Below are 18221 nucleotides of genomic sequence, written 5' to 3'. Positions count from 1 at the left end.
CCCTTCCTCTGCATCCCACCCAGCCTCTCCTTCCTATTCTGAAGTGGCTGTTTGGAGGCAGGAAGTGGGGGAGGCCAGGCGGGTAGAGCCTTGAGCAGAGGTGGGGTCCAGCAGCGGCCTATTATATCAGTTGGGAGAATCCCAACCTCTTGGCAAATGCTAAGGAAGAGTGAGGTGCTCAAGGTTGACTTTTAATGAACTTTAACTCATTAGCAAGGCCCTGGGGAGAGGCTTGGCAGATGCTCTGAATGGTGGAAGGACCCAGAGCCTTTCAGGGCCCAGAAAGAGCATCTAAGGAGAAACCAGGAAGGAGTGGGCAGTGGCTTTAAAGGCAGGAGTCTTAGATACATCCCACGCTCCCAGGCCTCTCTACCTGGGTAAAGGGGATGGGGAGAAATCACAGATTTTAGAGCTGGTACTTGGCCTCGAAAATTGCCTTCTCCAGCTCTAATTTCACAGATAAGGACACCTAGGCCCAGAAAGAAGGAAACTCCAGCTCAGAGTCATGCAGGACATCCCCAACGTCACCAGCCGTGCCCTTAAAATCACAGGGGACAGCATGACCCTCACTGACCCTTTACAGACTCTGGTAGAACCCTCAAAACTACCCTTTGTTGTACCCACTCAATGGGCGAGGAGATTAAGGCTCAGAGAGGCCAAGCAACTTCCCCAAGGCCACGCACCAATGTAAGGTAAGCCAGTTCAGGAGGCCACCCTGGTGTCAGGTGGAGAAGGTAAACCGTCACACCACTGCTGCAGAGACTTCCGCATGCACGTGACAACAACCTTCTCCTTTCATCTTTTTACTTTTCACACTCTAATTATGGTATGTGTGGTATGAACGTCTATTAATTTGAGCTAGGAGCACTCCACCAACAGGGGCTGGGGGCCGGGTTTTATAAAGAAGAGGCCGAAGCAGGACAAGGAAGTTATTTGATTGGCTGAAGTGGTCATCTTATTTGGGAACGCCTAATCAGCTGTTTGTGATTGGTTGTTCTCAAGTTCGATTTTCTCGAGTTCAAGTACATTGACTCTGACTAAGGTTTTGGCTTGCTTCCGTAGGCTAGCAAGGCATTAGAGGCACCTCGGTGCGATGGCCTCTCGTTTAAATATCGCACGCAGCTCATGCTGGTGGGCTGGCGTGGCGCTGCCTGCTTGCCTGTGCCTGTGTTTGCCTTTTCACAGCTCCGGTGTCAGAGGTGCAGTTCGAATGAGACACCGCGGCCCCCGCCTACAGCCCCGGGAGCAACAAGCAACCAGGCACAGCCACCACGTGCTGACCCCTTTACACTTGCTGTTCCCTCACTACCCTTGAAGGTCACGGGCAAGTCCTTGCATAACTGAGCTCCACGGTTTTTGCGTTACAAGCTCTCTGACTCTCTCTGAGCATTTCCTTTACCAGACTGGGTCCCGAGGTGCACTGGGGCCAAACAAAACATTATGAATTCCTCTGACTTCCACTGGAATGCGTCAGACCTAAGCTGGACCTGAGGTGGGCTTCCCTGGTAAAGGTTGGTAAAGGATCCACCTGCAATGCAGGAGACCCAGGTTGGATCCCTGGATCAGGAAGAGCCTCTGGAGAAGGGAATGGCTACCCACGAGGCCTGAGGTGAGTAAAATTTTGTTTGAAGGGAAGGAGAGGAAGGAGAAAATGGGTTCCTCCGAGTCTAAAGAGTCTGGGCCTCCTCCATCTGGACTAACTAACTGTTATACAATGACAGGCCCAGAATCCGCATTTGTCTGGACAAGCGCATGAACCTAACCAAAGATAATCTTGAATTACAGTGGCCACAGTGGAGAACTTTTAACCTAGATGAACTTGTCCACTTACAAAATGCCCTAGGGAAAAATCGATCCCAAACTTCTCCAAAACAATGAGATGCATTTTTTTTTAATTGATGTGCAGAAGTTTCTAAGACAAAATGAATCAAAATCGTCTCTTTTAAAGAGTTCAGTACTGCCAAGAGTATTTCCTGTGTGTCCCAGCTAAAACCTGAAGATAAGATATTGGAAATGACTTTTTCTTTAAGAGGAGCCCTAGACTTCCCTGGTGGATAAGGATCCCCTTGCCAACACATGGGATACAGGTGTGGTCCCTGGTCTGGGAAGACTGCACATGCCGCGGAGCAACTAAGCCCACACGCCACAGTTACTGAGCCCGTGTGCTGTGCTACTGAGTCTCGTGCCCTAGAGCCTGTGCTCCACCAGCAATAGAAGTCACCGCGACGAGAAGGCCATGCCCTGCGATGAAGCGTGGTCCCTGCTCACAGCAACTAATTAATTAACTTTTATTTTTGGCTGGCCTGGGTCTTCATTGCTGCAAGAGAAAGCCCCCAGGGCAGCCAAAAATAAAAATTAATTTATTAATTTTTAAAAATTGTTGTTTAAAAAAGAGAAAAGAAGAGCTGTATAGTCAGAAGTTGGCTGGATTAGAGACTGATATTCAGGGCCGATGGGAACTTTTTGAGGCCTTCCTACCCAAGCTAAAATAGAACTATACATACAGAGGGAAAGACAGCATTCTGAAGCCTTTGTGGAACAATGCATTGAAATATTCCAAAGATACAAGCAGCTCTAAATCTAAAATATAGAAAATTTTAAATTTCCATCTTAGTGGGAAATCTTCTCCCTGATATAAAGAAGCAAATTGGATGGGTGGGTTCAGCCCTTGACATTATTATTCAGGCAGCAATGCAATTCTTTGAGGAACTGAAAACAACGGCTCTGGCCTTTCAAGTTGCGTCTTTACAAGAACAGAAAAGCAGCTTCAGAAGCAGTTCAAAGCTCACCCGGTCTTTTTACCAATCCCCAGGGAGAAGAACACCGAGCACCAGGAACCAGCTCCAGGGAGGGACTGAAAACACTTCTGCCGATTCCATCTCCTTCTGTTGGCGTCTCCAGGGGAAACAGCCCTGGATGGGATGCTTTACTTACATGGAGAAGAGACCAAGCAAGATGCATTCTGATGGTGGAGACTGGCCCCCACGGCCTGCAGGCCCTCCTGGCACCTGGCACAGGGCAGCTGACCTGTGAGCACCCCTCTCATGCCGCAGTGGAAGAACTCTGCCCCCTCCCCGCAGAGGACGGGTGAAACAGCGAGTGGCCAGCTGCCGTCGAATGCATATGCCTTAAAAAAATAGTTGCTCAGTCGTGTCTGACTCTACGACCCCATGGACTGTAGCCCACCAGGCTCCTCTGTCCATGGAATTCTCAAGGCAAGAATACTGGAGTGGGTTGCCATTTCTGTCCCGAACCAGGGATTGAAACCAGGTTTCCTGTACTGCAGGCAGATTCTTTAAGCAGAGACAAAGGAACACTCAAAAAATTAGACAAGGAGGGATATTCCCAAACAAGGTGAAAAGCCCAGCACAAACTGTGAGACCTTTTTTTTAAAAAAAAATATTACTTATGTGACTGCACCGGGTCTCAGATGCGGCCTGCGGGCTCTAGTTGCCCGCGCAGGGATCAGACTTGGGCCCCCTGCGTTGGGTGCTCGGAGTTTCAGGCAGTGGACCACCAGGGAAGTCCCTGTGTGCGCTTTATATCTCCTGGTAAAAAAGTGTTCCAGGCCCAAGGCCTGTTCTCACGCGGCTGAGTGAGAGCATCAAAAGACGGCATATGAGGCTGCCCTCCCACCAACGAAGGTAAAATACTGAAACATTTATTACTGAACACGGGTTTACATATTTTTGGCTTCTTATTACAGAAGGACGAAAGATATTTGGGTCTGTTAATAAACAAGTTTTGTGCCACACTGGAAACTTCACTGTGGACAATATGCTTCTAGAAATTATGAAATGTATTAATAAGTTTGCCAATCTACAGAATGCTGGCATTAGTAGTCCATAATTGCTAATTTCTTAGTTTCACTAGAAACTAAGGTTTCTAAGGGTTAAGAAATCTAATCAATATATGTAAACAAAACTATGAGAAATGATAAGAGAAATGACTGTATACAATAAAAGTAGGATGTGTTTTGGGTAAGAGAAGGTACAAAAGGGGGAAATGCATTTTTAAGGGAAAAAAGTTATTTTGTTTTCAAGTAGGATAACTGGTTGTTTTAGAATGAGAAATTGTGTAAGATTTCTAGAGATCTGATATGACCTGGCATAATATAATCATAATTCTAGTTATGATCTTAAAATGTTGTATGTCACAGACATAATACAAATTCCTTGTCAACTGCATTAGAAAGAAATCTCATCAGCTATTTAGCCATGGTCACTTTTAAGTCTTTTGACGTTTACAGACAGTGATGGTTTTACTCTGATGCTTTTGCAAAAGTGCTTCCTCTTCAAAGAGATATATGGAAAGAATTCTTACAAGTACAGATTTCTGATAACTTGAAGATCATAATAGCACTGCACTAAATCAGAATGTTCAGAACGCGGCTGGAGAAAACGGACGAACTCACAAAACTACTGACCGAAGGTCAGGCATTAATCAGGAATTAATTGCATGGTATTAGGGGAATGTAAATTGGTACAGACACTTTGGAAAACAATATGGAGATTCCTCAAAAAACTAAAAATAGATTTGCCATTCAGTTTAGTTCAGTAACTCAGTCATGTCTGACTCTTTGCGACCCCATGGATTGCAGCACGCCAGGCCTCCCTGTCTATCACCAACTCCCAGAGTTTACTCAAATTCATGTCCATTGAGTCGGTAATGCCATCCAACCATCTCATCCTCTGTTGTCCCCTTTTCTTTCTGCCTTCAATCTTTCCCAGCATCAGGGTCTTTTCAAATGAGTCAGCTCTTCACATCAGGTGGCCAAAGTATTAGAGTTTCAGCTTCAACACCAGTCCTTCCAATGAACACCCAGGACCCATCTCCTTTAGGATGGACTGGTTGGGTCTCCTTGCAGTCCAAGGGACTCTCAAGAGTCTTCTCCAACACCACAGTTCAAAAGCATCAATTCTTCGGTGCTCAGCTTTCTTTATAGTCCAACTCTCACATCCATACATGACCACTGGAAAAACCATAGCCTTGACTAGATGGACCTTCGTTGGCAAAGTAATGTCTCTGCTTTTTAATATGCTGTCTAGGTTGGTCATAACTTTTCTTCCAAGGAGAAAGCATCTTTTAATTTCATGGCAACAGTCACTATTTGTAGTGATTTTGTAACCCCCCAAAATAAAGTCTGTCACTATTTCCACTGTTTCTCCACCTATTTGCCATGAAGTGATGAGACTGGATGCCATAATCTTAATTTTCTGAATGTTGAGCTTTAAGCCAACTTTTTCACTCTCGTCTTTTACTTTCATCAAGAGGCTCTTTAGTTCTTCTTCACTTTCTGCTGTTCTTCTGACAGTTTCTAAGGGTGGTTCTTCTGACAGTTTCTAAGGGTGGTGTCAACTGCATATCTGAGGTTATTGATATTTCTCCCAGCAATCTTGATTCCAACTTGTACTTCCTCCAGCCCAGTGTTTCTCATGATGTACTCTGCATAGAAGTTAAATAAGCAGGGTGACAATATACAGCCAGTCTGTTGTTCCATGTCCAGTTCTAACTGTTGCTTCTTGACCTGCATACAGATTTCTCAAGAGGCAGGTCAGGTGGTCTGGTATTCCCATCTCTTTCAGAATTTCCCACCGTTTATTGTGATCCACACAGTCAAAGGCTTTGGCACAGTCAATAAAGCAGAAATAGTTGTTTTTCTGGAACTCTCTTGCCTTTTCAATGATCCAGCAGATGTTGGCAATTTGATCTCTGCCATATGTTCCAGAGTTGCCATATGATCCAGCAATCCCACTCATAGGCATATATCCAAAGAAAACTCTAATTTTGAAAAGATGCATGCACCTCAGTGTTCACAGCAGGAGTATTTACAATAGCCAAGCATGGAAACAACTTACATGTCCATCAACAGGTGAATGGATAAAGAAGACTGAGATATATATACACACACACAATGGAATAATACTCAGCTTTATAGCTGAAAGAATAAAATAATGCCATTTGCACCAACATAGATGGCCCTAGAGATCATCATATTAAGTGAAGTAAGTCAGAAAGAGAAAGACAAATGCCGTATGATATCACCAATATGTGGAATCTAAAATATGACACAAATGAGCTTATCTATGAAAAAGAAACAGACTCAGAGACATAGAGAACAGACTTAAGGTTGCCAAAGGGGAGGTAGGGTAAGGGTGGATGGACTGGGAGTTTGGAGTTAGCATATGCAAATTATTATATATAGGGTGCATAAACAACAAGATCCTAGTCTATAGCACAGGGAACTGCATTCAGTATGCCATAATAAACCATAATGGAGGAGGAAAGGTATTAGTTACATGAGGATGAAAGTGCTGATGGGAGTAATTATAATTTTATGACTTTGTTTGAGAAACTGCTGATTTTTTTAATAATTTGTTTTCCAGATTAAAAGAACCCCGTTTCTCCTTTCTTTTAAGTAATGTATATCACAGAAATTTGGTAAAGTATACTTTTGTAAACAAAAATGGCATATATTTATCTTTTTCTCTCTACCTGATCTCTTCAGAATTTAGAAACTTATTCAATATTCTTAATTAATATATATATATATATACACACAAGGGAATAATACTCAGCCATAAAAAATAATGAAATAATGCCATTTGTACCAACATAGATGGCCCTAGAGATGATCATACTAAGTGAAGTAAGTCAGAAAGAGAAAGACAAATACCGTATGATATCATCTATATGTTGAATCTAAAATATGACACAAATGAGTTCATCTATGAAAAATAAATAGACTCACACACATAGAGAACAGATTTATGGTTGCCAAAGGGGCAACTGTTTAACTGAACTCACCTCTTCTCAGGACTAAGAGACTGGTTCAGTGAGATGCAATCAACTACCAACTCACAGTCTAGACTGTGAGACTTCTTGGATAAATTTAAAAGGTGACGAATGAGGGGTAGGAAACTATGCCACTTCCAAATATGCCTCTGTGACTTAGGGGTTATTTTGAGCCAATAAAGTGGTTTCGGGTAATAGAAGTGCTTTACATTACCTGCTGGCTGAACAAGGAGGGATCTGTGCCACACCAATGGCCTCCTGGTGCACTTGGGTCAACAACTCTGGTATAAAAGAAACTCAAATACAAGAATTGCAAAAATAAGCCACTTGGCTGAAAAAAAGGCTGATGCCTTTTCGGGTACATTATTTGATTTACTTGATACCAACTGACTTGGCCCTAAATAAGAAGTATACTCAGACTTTTGGTATTGACCTCTCGACAGTCACCACTGGAGTCTCCCTGGTGGGCTGTGTGCTCTCAGGGGTCTTAAATACGAGTCTGAGCTCCTGAGCAGTACATCAGATGGCCTCACTGAGCTTGGAGTGACAGAAACACAGCGGACAATGAGATGAAGAGCGAAAACAACTCTCCGTGGCCAACGGCAAAACCTATGAGGTGCACGATGAGGCGCATCACCTGAGGGCCACTGAGAATGACAGGAATTACAAACTGAAAATTTTTTATTTACTTTTTTTCTGGCCACACATGGCTTGTGGGATTTTGGTTCCTCGACCAGGGATCAAATCTAGGCCTTCAGCAGTGAAAGCACCCAGTCCTGACCACTGGACCATCAAGGAATTCCCAGTAATACCAAGTTGTTGGTCAATCTCTTATGCAGGAGAGGATGACCCAAAGGGAGGAATTGTTAAAGCAACTGAACAAGAGGCCAGGGACTTCCCTGGTGGGCCAGTGGTTAAGAATTTGCCTTGCAATGTAGGGGATGCTGGTTCGGTCTCTAGCTGGGGATCTAAGATCCCACAGGCTTCGGAGCAACGAGGCCCGTGTGCCGCAACTAGAGAGTTCGTGCACCCTGGTGAAAGATTCCGTGTGCTGCAACAAAGACTCGGGGCAACCAAATACATAAATGAGTTAATTAAACAAACAAACAAACAAGAGGCCATTGGACTGAGGTAGCTTTGATGCCTTGATAGCTCATGCAAGCAAACCAAAACCTAAAAAGCCAGAGTGAATGCACTTGAATCCAAGAAAAGGCAGCTTACAAGCAACCAATCACAGACAGACAACTAAGACAATAGCTTAAGCTGCAGCCAATCAGCTTCTTTGCTTTGCTTCTGGCTCTTTATAAAAAACCTCCCCACCGGCTCCTTTCAGGGCTATGCTCCCAACAACCTGGCTTCCCAGGGGGCTCAGTGGTAAAGAGTCTGTCTGCAATGAGACATGGTTTCCATCCCTCGGTCAGGAAGATCCCCTGGAGAAGGAAATGGCAGCCCACTCCAGTATTCTTGCTTGGAAAATTCCATGGACAGAGGAATCTGGTGGGCTACAGTCCAGGGGGTCTCAAAGGGCTGGACACGACTGAGCGACTAAGCACAGCACAGCAACACGTTTGGTTTGGGGCTGCTGCACTCAAATAAATGTGTGAAATGTTGACTGTCCTTTCACCTTGTAACAGCCACAAGTGGCAGAGCTAAGGTTCTTGGTTGTTTAAACGTTGTTTTCAAAATATAGAAATAAAACCCAAGAGCATGGCTGATCTTCTGGGCCCTGCTGGGGCACGTCCAATGCCTGCAGGGCACCTGACTGGCCAGGGGAGCAGAACTAAGTGGTGAAGGTCCCAGACGTTTCACAAGCCTGTAAAGCTGAGAAGACGCGATGGCGTCCTCTCCTCTCTGGGGGAGAAGATAACCGCACAGGTGGTGGCTTCCGCCCTGAATCTTTCTTAGTTTCATGCCTGAGCAGTAACATGTCCACGTTTCTTTTATTTCCAGCCCCTCTAAAAATCTCTGTTTCTTTTTTGCTTTGTCACTCTGCTGGTTGCCTCATTAAGGACTTCAGTAGGACCTGACACATGCTGTCTATTTGTAGAATGATATTTTTAACACATTGAGAAGGATGCTTTGACAATTCAAGCCAGCAGTACCCACCTTTGTCTGTAACCTGGGGCCTCTGCTGCCTCATTCTGGAGCCCAAGCCCTCTCTCCTGGCCCCTCCTGGCCTCTGCCCCATCCCTGCCTTGTCCCTGGGAGCCCTGGGCCTGGGCACCAGCTGCAAGGTGTGATAAAAGGCCCAGAAGTTGAGGCCCTCCCCATCTTGGTGTGGATTCCACGTTTGACATCCAGGTATTAAGTGTGACTTTTCCTGTTGGGTTTGGGCAGAGGTCAGCAAGGCCAAGACCAGTTCTGCAGGTCACATGAGGGGACTGAGAAACTGACTCTGTGACTCATCCTCTTGGCCCCACCAGAGGGCAGAGAAGAAAAAGGCTGGCGAGGCGAAGGGAGGGAAGGTCCTGGAAAGGCCGGCTGGTGTGCTGGGGCGTCTTCCCTCCACCCCTCTCCCGTCCAGGGGGCCTTTGGCCTCTGTCCAACTGAAGGGCTTCTGGGAAGCCTGTAGGCATCTGGGCATGTGTCCGCGGAGTCTGGGGGGTGCAGGGCCAGGCGGGTGTGACTCACGCCTGGAGGAGGTCAGGTGATGGTCCTGGCTACACTGGCCAGAGGCAGGCAGGGAGATGGCAGGGACCTGGACACCTGTGCAGCGACAGTCACGGAGGCAGAGGCCACGTTTCTGCAGGGCCCCTCAGACCCTGTGGAAGAGAACTAGGGGTCTGTCCTCCTCCAAGAAACACTGCCTGGAGGGGGGAAGTCTCAAAAGTTGGGAGTCGAGGCTAAGCTGCTGGGTGGTGGCACTGACCTGGCCAGCGCTCTGAGCCGGAGCATTGCAGAGGAGGAGCAAAGATGCTCAGAGGTGCCCGTGCCCTGCCCTCCGGCTCCAACCTGAAGCCTGAGACGAGTCAGAAGAAGGGATTCTGGGTGAATGACAGTCTGGAGCTACAAGGCTTTCCTGAGCACCCACTAACACCTGAAAGATGACCACTGGAGGAGCACAAACTTTTATGCAAAGGGCTGGAAAGAGCAACTGCACAGAGCAATTGAAAGAGTCAGAGGTGACAAAGAATCAGCTTCCTTCAGATTGTTTTGCAAGTTGAAGTCAAGTACTTGTGCTTTAGCGGTAGCCCCTGGCTTAACTCCCCGCTCCCTGTCCCCAGGCAGCCCCTCCCACCCCAGCCAGGCTGTGAATCCCAGAACCAGCAGCCTCCAGAGTTGGAAGGGGCTCAGACGGAGACCAGCAAACCCAGCCTCTGATTGTTGTCAGATGAGGGACCTGAGGCCCGGAGGCAGACTGCAATCTTCGGTGACAGAGGCCCGCAGTATCCTCCTCCCCTTTCTAGAAAGACTGAGAGAGAGGGAGTACGAGAAAGCAGCCCTGAACCTGCTGAGGTATCAGGCAGGTAAAAAGATTTAGAAAAGATGCCTGAAGCCACCAGCAATGAAGACGCCCATGGACTGAAGCTCCACTGAGCAAGGGTGCCCCCCGGCCCTCGCGGCTGCCCTGTGGAGCAGGTGCTGTTCCGGCCACTCTGGTTAGTGAGGAGGGGGCGCAGGGTGGCCAGGAGAGACGCTCCAGGTCACCAACCAGCAGCGGTGAGTGGGAGCAGCTAGCGGTTTAGTTGCTAAGTCGTGTCTGACTCTTGCGACCCCATAGACTGTAGCCCGCCAGGCTTCTCTGACCATGGCATTCTCCAGGCAAGACTACTGGAGTGGGGTGCCATTTTCTTCTCCAGAGAATCTTCCAGACCCAGGAATCAAAACTGGGTCTCCACCGCCAAAGGCTTGGTGACTCCAGGCACCTCCTTCTGCCCCTGGGTCCACACCCCAGATGTCTGTCTTCAAGGACCAACATCTTCAAAGTTTTGTCCTCCCCGAAAATAACAACAGCCTAGAGAGGGGAAGTCTAGCAACTGGGAGGCAGGGATTAGCGGCATCATGAACAGAGATGGGGTGGGACGTGGCGGGGGGGCGGGGCAAAATTCCCCTTCTTTTGAAAAGCTGGGGAGTGACCCTGGGCTCCCATTCCTGACAACTGCATGGCCCGAATGCTCCCTGGGAACCCCTAAGGTTGCAACCGGCCCCCTCCTCAAACGCATACTCCCATCTGAGCTCCCTCTACAAACCTTCACTGTATCAAAAGCCTGCCTTGATGCATTTATTTGGCTGTGCCAGTCTTCCATCTTTGTTGTGGCATGCAGAATCTTTAGTCACAGCTTGTGAGCTCTAGTTCCCTGACCAGGGATCGAACTCGGGCTCCCTGCTTTGGGAGGGGAGAGTCTTAGCCAATGGACCACCAGGGTAGTCCCAGAATCATCTCTTCTATTCCAAGAGTTTCATTACTGCTTTTGAAGGTTTTAAACCATTATTATTTGACTGATTTTTGAGATGATGGATTATATATTCAATTTTCAATTTCTATCCTTCTTAAAACATCATTCGTGAGTTTGACAAGTACTTGGTGCAGCAGGCTCTGTGCCCCTTGAGCACTTTCCATACACAGGCCTTTACACAGGCTGCTCGTGTTCTCTCATCTATGCTGCAGATGTCATATCAGTTTTTGATGCAGGAGCAGAGGAGTCTCCAGAAAGGGAGGGACGAGAGGAGAAGACCCCAGCAATGAGGTCGGTATGTACAGGGCAGGTAGGCCGGCCGGAGAGCGCCGGCTCCCTCCCGCCTGGGATGTACCTGAGTCCATGAGCCCTGCAGAGGAAGCCCCCTCCCACCCGCTTTTCTCCCCAGGCTGACGGGTGGGGAAACCCCGGCTTGGTACTCACTGCCCACCTGTCACAGGACAGGACTCTAAGGCTGGGGTGCCTTCCTGTCCTGCTTTCAGGACCACCTCCACCCCCCATCATCCCCGCCCCATTCCTGGAGGGCACGGTTTTAAGCCCCAAGCCTGCCCCTTCCTGCACCCTGGTCCCCAGTCCAGCCCAGGCAGTCCTCACCTCGAGCCAGGTTCCCCGAGATGAAGCGGAAGAAGACGCTGATGATGTCACCCAGGTGCATTTTGCAGCCATGTTGGCACTCCTGCAGCCTCAGGGCAGGGTGCCGAGCTGGGCCAGGGGTCTTCCCGCGCCCCGCCATCCCGGGACCTGGTCCAGGGACCCCTTGTTCTGCCCAGCCCGCCAGCCTCTCTGTCCCCTCTCTGCCCGCCTCTCCCCAGCCTGAAGGCGCTCAGAGCGCGCTCTCTCTCCTCTGTCTCCCGATCTCAGTGCCCAATCTGTGGGTCTCAGTCGCCCCTCCGAGTCTCAGCCTCTCCGCCCTGTCCTGTCCTCCTCGTGCTCTGTCTTCCGCTCCCCGCTCTCGGCCTTTCCCAGGACCGCCTGCCCCCCAGCCAGCCCTTCACCTTGCACCTGACCCTGGCTCCTCAGGACCTGGGGGCTCCCTCTCCCAGGAGACAGAAGGGCTCCTGCAGCTTCCTGGGCTGGGAGGGTGTGAGGGCGGGGTGGGCCCTGTTCCTGAGTTCCGCCACCACTGGGGGAGGTGCCCTTGTGTGATTTTCAACTGAGGGTGTGATCACGCTGCAAAGGGGCCCTATCCAGGTCGCGGGGCTTCTAGACAGCCAGAAAGGGAATTTCCCTGTCCCCGCCCGAGTCCCCACCTGGGAGGCTCAGGGGCCAGGGACCCTGGGCAGAGCTGGGGGAAGGGTGGGAACCTGACCTTTGGCTAGCTCTTCCCCTCTGACTTGTGCTCACTGACCCCAGCCCCAAGCCCTGCTGGCACCTCTGCAGAATACAGAAAGGGGAGGTGGGAAGGGATTCTTGTTGCTGAAGACCCCGGCCTGCATCCTGGAGCACGCAGTGCACTCAGGCAGCTTGCTAAGGCCCATCTGGGCATCCAAACAACCCCATGCGGTGCGTGTGGCAGAGAACATCACGTCAGCATTCTCTGCTTTCTAACCTACAGAATTCAGGTCGCCTTGGGGGTGCAAATGTGCTCAGGTTTGTTTTTTTTTAAGGCAATCCTCACCCCTTCCCTGCAGTCAGGGTGGCTCAGTTCTGCCCAGCAAAATATAAGCATAAATCTTCCAGAGAGTTCTGTGAAAGTGCTGCTTTCCTGAGGTAGGCACTCCCACTTCCTCCTTTCCCCTGATTTTTCCTTTCTCTTGTCAGGAGCAAAGCCATGATGGCTGGAGCCAGAGCAACAACTGAGGGAAAACGCACACAGACACACACACAAAACTGCAAGACCTTGACTCCGATATCCTCAAGCTGCTAAACCAGTGCCAGCCACTGCCTAGCCCGGGTTTCTCAGACAGGAGATATTAATACAGACTCCTGTCTAAATGAAGCCACTGTTGTTTGGGGTTTCTGTTGCATGCGAGGGCAGGCAAGTCGAAATATTCCAAGTGAAAGGCAAACTGTCACGCCTTGCACTCTCAGCCAGCGAAAGAATGTGCGGCGTTTGACGGGGCTTCTCGCGTACCACCGGGAAGGGCGCGGCTCCGGCACAGCAAAGGCTGTGCAGCAGGTCCAGCCTCCGGACAAGCAGCTCTCCCCTTGGGTTGATGACCCAGCACATTCGATGGCACACAGTGTGTCTAAGAAAAGTTAGGATGCTCTGCTGGGGCCAGGGCAGGCCCCAATAGAAGCTATGGTTTTGAGCAAAACCAGGCTTGCTTTTTTTTTTTTTTTTTTGGCAAAAATCTCTTCTTGTGACACTATTTTTGGCTCACTCCTGGGCCCTCAGGGAGATGGAATCTCTGACTGACACCAGGTAGCCCTGAGACCTCAGCTGCCTGTCAGGAGCTGAGCATTTGGGACTTCCCTGGTGGTGTAGTGGTTTAAGAATCCACCTGCCAATGCAGGGGACACAGGTTCGACCCCTGGTCTGGGAAGATCCCACATGCTGCAACCAACATGCTTCCTGTGTGCTCTGCAACAAGAAAAGCCTCCACAATGAGAAGCCTGCAGACTGCAATGGAGTAGCCCCTGCCCCGCAACTAGAGAAAGCCGGAGCACAGCAACAAAGGCTGAGCACAGCCAAAAATAAACAAACATACCAATAAGTAAATAAAACCTTAAAAAAAAATAGAACCAAATGCCCATCTCTCCCCCAGCTCTAAAGACACAGGCGTGTACAGCACTCCACGATCACACAGGTGCTGAGTATGAGCTCAGGGTCGGGGGTCCAGAAGTCTCGGGTAGGTTCATGTTCCACACACGGGGCTCAGACAGGCAGAGCTTCACTACTGGACCACTGGGGAAGTCCCGGCATCTCACTCTGAAACGTGACGTCGAGTATATCTTGGTCTTTCAAATGCATCAAAATTCTGTTAGCCTGTATTTATATATGCTTATGTATTACAGACAAGCTAATTTACCTTTCTGTCCCTATTCAGTTCAGTTCAGTTCAGTCGCTCAGTCATGTCTGACTCTTTGTGACCCCATGGACCGCAGTATGCCAGGCCTCCTGTCCATCACCATCTCCCGGAATTCACCCAAACCCATGTCCATTGAGTCAGTGATGCCATCCAGCCATCTCGTGCTCTGTCGTTCCCTTCTGCTCCTGCCCCCAATCCCTCCCTGCATCAGAGTCTTTTCAAATGAGTCAGCTCTTTGTGCCTATACCTTTCCTTTTTTGTAAGGTGTTATTATTATTATAATTATTATTAGTATTGATGTGGACCATTTTTAAAGTCTTTGTTGAATGTGTTACGATCTTGCTTCTGTTTTTACGTTTTGGTTTTCTTGGCCAGGGAGGCATGTGGGATCTTAATCCCTCAGGCAGGGGTCGAACCTGCACCCCCTGCTTTGGAAGGCGAATTCTTAACCATTGCAGTCTGCTGCGCTGCCAGGGAAGTCCCCCCACACACGCCTTTCTATTACCACTTTTTAAACCAGGGGTGCTGGTGCTGGCAGTGACTTTGTGATCTTCCACGGGGTCGACAAAACCCCAGAAGAAATGAGTACCTCCCAGAGATGGAAGCAGTGGCTGAGAGGCTGGGTCTCCATCTGGGGGAGGGCGCAGGACTGTGTCCCTTTGTGTGGGGATGGCCACACTGTCATGCAGGAGCGGCTGCAGCTCCAGGGTCCCTGCCAGAATGGGTAGGGACGGGGGGCGTCCCCCATAGCGGCAGGCAGGACCCTGGCCTTGTCCCACCCAGACCTCTGCCTCTGGTCCTCTAGAGTTTCTGCAAAGTTCCCAACAGCCTAGAGCAAGTGCCTCTCTGCTTACACTAGCCCGGCTGGACCCAGGTTACTTTGTGGATGGTGTTACTATTCCAGGCTTATAGTTAAAAACACCCAGTCTCACAGGCCTCATGGGAGCCAGACTTGAGAAACAGGTCGGTCTGATTGGTGGCTCAGCTGCGTCCCTGGCGAGGCTGCCTCGCGTCCTAATAGGAAGGACTTTAAGATGCTGGGGAGATAAGCAGAGCAGCTTAGAGTCCCAGCCTCTGGGTCACTGAGGATGGCCCCCGGTGTTGGGGAGGGACATACTTCTGGGCCAAGGACGGGGCGTTCCTCCTGAGTGGGGTGGGGCCCATGCCCCTCTCTGTGCTGCCGGGACCTGGGTCTACCCATCTTAGAGACCGCCCCTGCTGACCTGCTGCCAACCCCATACTGAGGCTCTTCTCAGCCAGGGCTGATCCCCCGGGCCGCAGCAGCCGCGAGCCTGGCCCCTGTCTTCGTGCACTCCAGCCTCTGAGTCCCGCACACTCCTGCCGTGTCGCAGAGGCTCAGGACACCTGTGTGTTCCACTGAGCCAGACCCCTGCTCCAGGGTGTCCCAGAAATCGGTGTCTCAGGCACCACTTCTGCTGATGGAAACCACGCCCACCCGCCATGAGGGCACAGTGCCCCGGCTGCCTGCCCGCCTTCGGGAGGCCCTGGCCCAGGACACCCAGCCAGGCCAGGCTGAGCACAGGGACAGAGCAGTGCTGAACAGCACAGCTGGCCTTTGCACCCAGGGCCCGGGAGGCTCCCAAAGGAGCAGAGAGGCACCTTGCCTGGGCACAGCTGAGCGTTCCACGAGAGCCCTCGGAGTGACCACGCCAACAGTGCATCCAGAGGGACACGCAAGGGAGCTGTTCAGACTGTGGCGCAAGGCCTGGGAGCAATGCCCAGTGGCTAGGGGAGCAGGCTGGGGGTCTCTGCTTCTTTGCTGCCAATGGGAGCAATGCCCAGTGGATAGGGGCAGGCTGGGGGTCTCTGCTCCTCTGCTGCCAAGAGTGGCTGCTGCCTCCATAGACCCTGAGCCTCAACCCCCATTTCCCACAGCTCCTGAGAGAAAAGGCAGGTAGAGTGCGTCTGGGCGGGCACCCTGCCCGCAGCGCATGGAAGATGCCCCAGGTCAGAGCCCTCACTCAGCCCTGGCCCGTGTGACCCATGGACTCATGTGACCTTCCTGAACACTTGCTCTCTAGGTTTAGTAAAACAGTGCGGCCCTCCACGCCTGCCCCACACAGCTAAGGGCATGTTTTCCGTGCCCCGCATGCCCCCTCAAGGCCTGGTAGGGTGTCTGGTGAACAGGTCGCCAGGGGAATGGCAGGGCTGGGCAAAGCCCTTGGTGGTGTCCTAGGCTGCGCACCCCTTCCCCACCCCCACTGCCTCCTGGCCGAGACCAGTCACTCAGCAGACACTTCCACACGGCTCTAGAAGGAGCTGCGGGGAACAGACCCTGCCATCTAGGAACCCAGCTGAGCTAAAGGTGGGGCCTGTGGGTGTGGTCCCCTCTTGTGACCCTGGACACGCAGCCTGTTCCCTGGCTTGCTCTTCTGCGTGTCCACCCACAAGTAGGTGTGCAAGAGGCCTCAGTGCAGGATACTCCAGCACTGTCCTGAAGACCACAGCATGCCAGATGTTCCTCCTGGAAGGTGGAAGCCGGGGCTCAGCAGGAGAGAGTCCTGGGGGCAGGGAGAGGGCTGCTGGGTGGAGAGGACCCAGGAGGGAGCAAACCAGACACGGGTCACCGAGGGGCTGTGAGGTCACAGGAGGAGAAGGAGCCTGTGCTGCTGCCAAGGAGACCTGGAGAATGTGAGCCCTGAATAAATGGATAAAGAAGGTGTGGAAAATATATGTGTTCACTGGAAGGACTGATGCTGAAGCTGAAGCTCCAATATTTTGGCCACTTGATGCGAAGAACTGACTTACTGTAAAAGACCCTGATGCTGGGATAGATTGAGGCAGGAGGAGAAGGCAGCAACAGAGGATGGGAACGTTGGATGGCATCACCGACTCAGTGGACATGAGTTTGAGCAAACTCCAGGAGACAGTGAAGGACAGGGAAGCCTGCCCTGCTGCAGTCCACGGGGTCACAAAGAGTCAGAGATGACTTCACAACGACACAATGGAATATTACTCAGCCGTTAAAGAGAATGACATCCTACCATCTGTGGCAACCTGGATGGACCTAGAGACTGTCATACTCAATGAAGTAAGTCAGAAATAGACAAATACCGTATGATATCACTTATATGTGGACTCTAAAATACAAGGCATATGCGCTTATCTGCAAAACGGGAACAGACTCACAGAGAGAACGGACTTGTGGTGGCCGCGGCTCAGGGGCGCGACGGAGAGAGAGTCTGGGATTAGCAGATGCAAACTGTTGCTTATAGGATGGATAAACAACGGAGCTCCTACTGTGCAGCACCGGGAACTGTTCAATATCCTGCGATAAACCACAATGGGAGAGAATATGGAAAGGAATGGGGAAGGCAATGGCGACCCACTGCAGTGTTCTTGCCTGGAGAATCCCAGGGACAGAGGAGCCTAGTGGGCTGCCGTCTATGGGGTCGCACACAGTCGGACACGACTGAAGCAACGTAGTAGTAGTGGTATGGAAAGGAATATATATGTATGTATGTACGACTGAATCACTCTGCTGTGCAGCGGAAATTAACACGACATTATAAATCAACTACATTTCAATCAAATTAAAAATTTGTGCCTCCAGTGAGGTCACGTGGGGTCTGTCAGCGCGGACTCAAGTCCGCTAGGCGCATAGGACTGGCCACACGAGGGCGCCACTGCTCACGTCCGCTCCTTGTTCCTACCCTGGTGGAAAACTAATTGCTTTTACTCTGCTGCAGAAAAAACAGTCTGTGAAGATGTGAGCTTCCCAGCTAAGCTGTTTGCATGAACTTTTAGTGACTTCATGTTTCTGCTCCATCGCGAGAAGTGGAGAACCCCCATGGACCTCACACGTGTTCACAGGCTTCAGAGCCTCCACGGAGGCTGCTGTGGAGAAGAAAAGGGCCAGAGGAGGGTGGCAAAGCACCGCAGATGGCAGGGGCTCCGGGAAGCAGATGAAGGGGCTGGAGTCGTGCTGGGAGTGTGCCGTGGAGTAGGGGTGCAGGTCAAGGACAGGGGCCTGGCCTGCACACATGGCTGACCCCCCACCGCATCGAGCCTGGGA

General features: G+C 50.5%; 1 protein-coding gene across 1 annotated transcript in view; it reads right to left on the bottom strand.

Annotated features, from left to right (window-relative positions):
* Positions 1–18221, bottom strand: part of KCNIP3 (potassium voltage-gated channel interacting protein 3) — a 78055-nt gene that overhangs the window by 57329 nt on the left and 2505 nt on the right. The window lies entirely within an intron of this gene.

This window comes from Bubalus kerabau, chromosome 11 (assembly GCF_029407905.1).
Source record: "Bubalus kerabau isolate K-KA32 ecotype Philippines breed swamp buffalo chromosome 11, PCC_UOA_SB_1v2, whole genome shotgun sequence".
Classification (NCBI taxonomy): domain Eukaryota; kingdom Metazoa; phylum Chordata; class Mammalia; order Artiodactyla; family Bovidae; genus Bubalus; species Bubalus kerabau.
This window is presented reverse-complemented; position numbering and strand designations above follow the sequence as displayed.